The sequence below is a fragment of the Cynara cardunculus genome (assembly GCF_001531365.2).
Source record: "Cynara cardunculus var. scolymus isolate 2C chromosome LG 11, CcrdV1, whole genome shotgun sequence".
Lineage (NCBI taxonomy): Eukaryota > Viridiplantae > Streptophyta > Magnoliopsida > Asterales > Asteraceae > Cynara > Cynara cardunculus.
In genome coordinates, this window is record NC_037538.1 from 17937981 (window position 1) to 17943641 (window position 5661).

Below are 5661 nucleotides of genomic sequence, written 5' to 3' on the forward strand. Positions count from 1 at the left end.
TCCCACCTCTGGTAATGTGTTTTCAGAGTTTAGAACTATACTGAATTATTATAATCAAGGTTCCAGAGTTTAGAATTATACTGAATTATTATAATCATGAATTATTGTGGTTTAACTGATTTGCTTACTATGCAAGATGTATTTTACTCGCACAGAGGTCAGACTTATAAGACTTATTTCCCAGAGTTAGAAGATAACTCTAATATGTTTTTTTTTCCAGACTTATAAGACAAATCTGGTTATGTGATTCCAGACTTCTAAGTCTGATTAATACAGACTTCTTTCACCTATGGCAATTTGACTCTAGAGTTTAAATTTAAGTCTGATTGCTTCAGAGTTGACCCACATCTCTGCAATTCTCTATTGATTAATTGTTAAGACTTATTTCTCAGAGATAGAAGAAAACTCTGATATATTTTCCCCAGACTTATAAGACAACGCTGGTCATGTCAACTCTGATTAGTACAGACTTCTCCCACCTCTGGTAATGTGATTCCAAAGTTCAAATTTAAGTCTGCTTGCTATATAATTGACCCACAACTCTGGTGTTGTGCTTCCACAGTTTTGATTTAAGTCTGATTGGTACAGACTTCTCCCACATTTCTGGTAATGTGGTTCCAGAGTTTAGAATCATACTAAATTATTATAATTTTAATTATTGTGTTGAAACTGATTTCAACACTACGCGGGATGTATTTTACTGGCATAGAGGTTAGACTTATAAGTCTGATTGGTGCAAACTTCTTCCACTTCTGGTAGTTTGATTCCAGAGTTCAAATTTAAGTTCGATTGCTACAGACGTGATCCACTTATTTGCACATCTTTGTTGATTAATTGGTAAGTTATTTTCCACAGTTAGAAGATAACTCTGATTTGTTGTTTCCCAGACTTGTAAGACCTCTGGTCATGTGATTCGAGAGTTTCAGATTTACGTCTAATTGCTACAGACTTTTTCCACATATCCCGGTAATGTGGTTCCAGAGTTTAGAACTATACTGAATTATTATAATTATCATGGTTTAACTAATTTTCTTATTACGCGGGATGTATTTTACTCGCACAGAGGTCAGACTTTAGCTCAGCCGAACTCTGGAGTCTGAACTCTTTATTAAAATTTTGAAAGTTCCTATCTTAAAGAGAGTTGAAGCAATTCTTTAAAAATTACTTTTTGGGCTTACACTTATGCAGATGAAGGAATATGAAAAATACAATACACAAGGTAAGAATAAAGCATATTGGTAATGAAGGTAGTACTCTGTTATTAAAAAACCAAGAATGCAGACCAATCTGCTTACATTGCTACAATGAATTAATGATTGAATTCCTGTTACTAAAAATTGAACTATTTACATAATGAATGAATCCTAAGCTAAAGAATGAAAATGGAACTTATAATTCGCAAAACTAAATCTTTCAAGCCTTTATGCTTTGGAGGTTTACATCCAATGTTCTTCATATGTTTCAAGCTTCCACTTCTCTTCAAATTGTGAAGTTCCTGTCTTTAAGAAAAGGAATGAACTTGTCAATAATTATTCTTCTATACTCAAGATGGTAGTCAATCTGTGTCCTCATCCAATTTATTAGGTCTTTTAATCTTGGCCATTCTTCTTTTGAAATTATTTTAGGCTTCCTGCACAATATCTTCTCTAATGAATTGTTAATCTGAATCAAGGTACCAGAGCTGTACTTGGGGTATATCATATACTCTGAATAAGAACTTCTCTTTCAGATTCTTGCAAATGTGTCCTGCAGGATCACACACTACAGTCCCCGTGTGAAAACTTGCTAATTCCCCTAGGCTTATATCTAGATGCACCAAGTATACCCTCTCTCTCTCTCTCTCTCTCTCTCTCTCTCTTTTCAAAGTTAAGGCCAATTGAAAGTCAGACATGACTCCCATTAAAGTAGCTCTAAGTATGCCATGAACAACAACAGTCAAACCAATTCTGAAGTTCGCAGCCTTGTCTTCAAATGGAGCTAGCTTGTAATACAGTTGAAACAGATCTTTGGAGTTGATGAATATAAAATCAGCCTCAGAGAACTCATAAAATAAGTCTTCTCTCTCGACAGTGAAGACTTGGTATACTATATTGCGCCAAGTTCTCTGTTTGATGTCCACCAGCTTTGTAATATTCAACTTTGAGTACACATCTCTGCTGAACTTCCCTATTCTGTGCATGAACTGTTCATATTGTCTCTTGAATGCATTTGACTTTCTTGTAAAGGTATCCACATAGGTTTTTACTACTAAATTGGATTCTAAATGAATAATTCAAGAAACCATTCATTCAGATCTATTTCTTCTTTTTCCTTCTCTTTCGTTTCCAAGGCAGGGGCAACCGGTCTCAAAGTTGGAGAAATGAAATACTCGTGCAGAAGTGATACATCTTTTTCCAAAGCATTCTTGGGATTCTCCTCCATTATTGTTAGGCTTTAACAATCTCTACACAATTTCCTAAGTTTTATCATTTCCTTTATTTCGTAGACAAACTTCTCTTTTAGATCTTCTTGTACATTAGTGGAATTCTCCATGGCTTCAAGAACTGTGTCAGGCCTTCAGTTGTTACAACATAAATATGTCCTGATATCTTTTCAAAAGATATTTGTTGTATGCAACAACATTTCTGTTATCTAATTTAACACCTGACTTTTTAACAAAACGTCCATCATTTCATCTGTGATATAAAAGGAAAACCATTACCATCGATGGAAGTTGTTCATAAAACATTTTCAGATAGTTTTTGAACACTTTCTTTTATTCATGCAGGGACAGTTAATGTTTTCTTCACCACAATGTCCATGGATCATGAACTCCTTCACAAGTGAGTACAAATCTGAATCTTCGTCTTTGTCTGGGATCTCATCTGAGATAACCGGATCATTTTTTTTTTCAAAAGTAGGTAGCTTGAAATCAGAGTGCATAAATAGACATATATGACTATAAGGCAAGTCGCGCTCCTGAAACTCCACTATACAAACAAGTACAAGAAAAGTGAAATTTGAAATTAATAAAGATAAACTATTAGTAAAAACCTTTTGTTAAACTATTATCATAAATGTAACATACCTGCCTGAATCTTACCAAATAATGCATGTCTTTTAACTCTTTAATAAGTGCATCAAGCTTCAACTTAAATAAAGGACAAAAGATATCAGGCATGTCTTCTGAATTTACCATGGTGTCTTTAAGAAACCTTTTAATTTCTGGCCATTTAGGGTTACATGTTACGTTAAGAATAAATCTGGATATCCATATCACTTACAAAGGGACATTGCATCTAAATATTTTTGCATCATGTAGCGAGCACCACAGGTAAAAGAAGAAGGTGAGATAACATGTTTTCCAATATTGGAAACATCCGTCTCTCCTTGTTCTTGTACAATACGTAAATTATCATAATTTTTGCACCTTACAACTTTTTGTTTCTTATGTATGTAATGCAGTCTCTCACTTTCAATCATCGTATAACCATCAACAATAAACTGTTGGAGAAGTCTTCTTGCATTAAGAATCAATGAGAAAATATTTACCCTATCTTGAAGTCTGAAGGTGAAGAACTCTCTCATTGTTACGGTCCTTTTGCTTGAAGATGTTATACCTCTATGAGGAATGTCAACTCTGTAACCATCTTCTCCATATGGAAACAAAAGTGGATACTAAAGAGGAAGGTAAGAAGGATTTAATTCACTTATCTCTATAGATAACCCGTTTGATATTTTACAATAATATCAATCTTTCCAATTGTACCACCAATATCTCTAACAATTAAAGCTGCAACCTCCGAAGCAATTGGTAGGTTGTATTTTCTTCCATCCTTTTGTCGTCTTCCGATAAGGCATAACTTTAGCTCCACATTAGGATTGGATTGAAAACAATCTCTTGCCATCCTATAAGACTTAGCAAAAACATTTTGGAAATCTAGCATGTTCTTCAAATATTGTATAATTTCAACATCAAGGGAATCAAAAATTGATGTAGACCCTTCTTTTTTGTTAACTAATTACATGATAAAAAAATAAAAATAAATAAACATTAATATAACTATATTAGGGAATTAAAATAAATCTATTAAGAAGTATAAGGGTGAATATATATCGAAAAGAACTATGTCTATTTGAAACTTCATGTTCAGTATCGTATATGTATGGTTGAGAGAATTTTGATTTCGATTCATTTGGTGGTAGAAGACTGCTCATTCTATGGTAATTTTGACCGCTAAGAGGGTATATGTATGGAGCATTACCTATATCAATGGATAAATCAACTTTCACACTCATTGATTATGAAAACATTGCATTATAACGACGAATGTTCTTCATGAAGTATTTGTTTTTAGAATCTACGTAACAAAAAGGATTTGCTTAAGTTGTAGACATTTCTTTTTCTTTGGGAAGCTCAACCTTGCCGTAAAGACAACAAAGTGAATAACTTGTTTTCATCCCACATCTTCTTCCCTTGAGAGCTTCGTCTCTCCATAATTGTGCATGCCATAATTCACAGATAACTGTTTGATCACCATGATCCAAGTACTATGTTTAATAATATGTTGGTGAAATATTATAATAAATTCAATAACAATAATAATTTTTAAATGTGAAATAATTGATTAATAAAAAGTCACCTTGAGATATCCCTGCAAATTATGTCTCTATGTTGTTATTCATCACGTTGTTATTCATCATTTAATTCTTCATCTGATGTCAAGTCAATTGTGGGTATATTAGATACATTTACAATCTTTCTTCTTAATCTATGTTGTCCTGATGATAACTTCATAATAGAAGAAGTTTTTTCAATTTTCGATGAATTGATTGATGCGATGCCATTAGAAGATAAAGAATAGCGTCTCTTATTTGATTACGGTGTTGTACTGTTATTATTTAAAAAAGATTCCTGTTTCAAATATAAAAACGTTAGTAAGGTATACATATATTGTAATATATGTTAAAATACAAATTTTAAGGTAATCAATATATTAACAATAAGATGTTAAACAAAGTATACATATCATTGAAAATAATTGAAAAAGGACTTCTGATAGTTATAATTAAAGAATGATATTGAATACTTGTATGCTCATACTGACGATATGTATTTGGATTCACATTTTTCTCATCATAACAAACATTTTTGGACTTTTTTGAAGATCTTAATTGCATTTCAAAAACGCGATTATCACCTGTAAAAGAAATTGTAAATAATAAAGAAATAAAGCAAGTCTAAGGTATTAAATCAAGAGTCATATTGTTCTCATTCTCCATCATATAGAAACTCTGGTGATTGAAGAACCTTCGGTATCTGATATGGTAGACATAGAACACTGTTTACTGTTACTCAAAATTATCTTTCTAAGTTTTCTTCTTTCTTTAACATCAGTAGAATCCATGTTATAGTTGAAATCTATAAAAAAACATGAAACAATCATGAAACAGTATACGTGATAACCTGGATTTAAGGCAACATTGGTTGAGGTAACCCTTATGTGATTATATGTGATAACATGCATTTTCATTTAAGTAAGTGCATGGATCGTATATATATATATATATATATATATATATATATATATATATATATATGTGTGTGTGTGTGTGGATGAGTTACTGTGCATACATATATATATATATACATATATATATATATGCGTGTGTGTGTGTGGA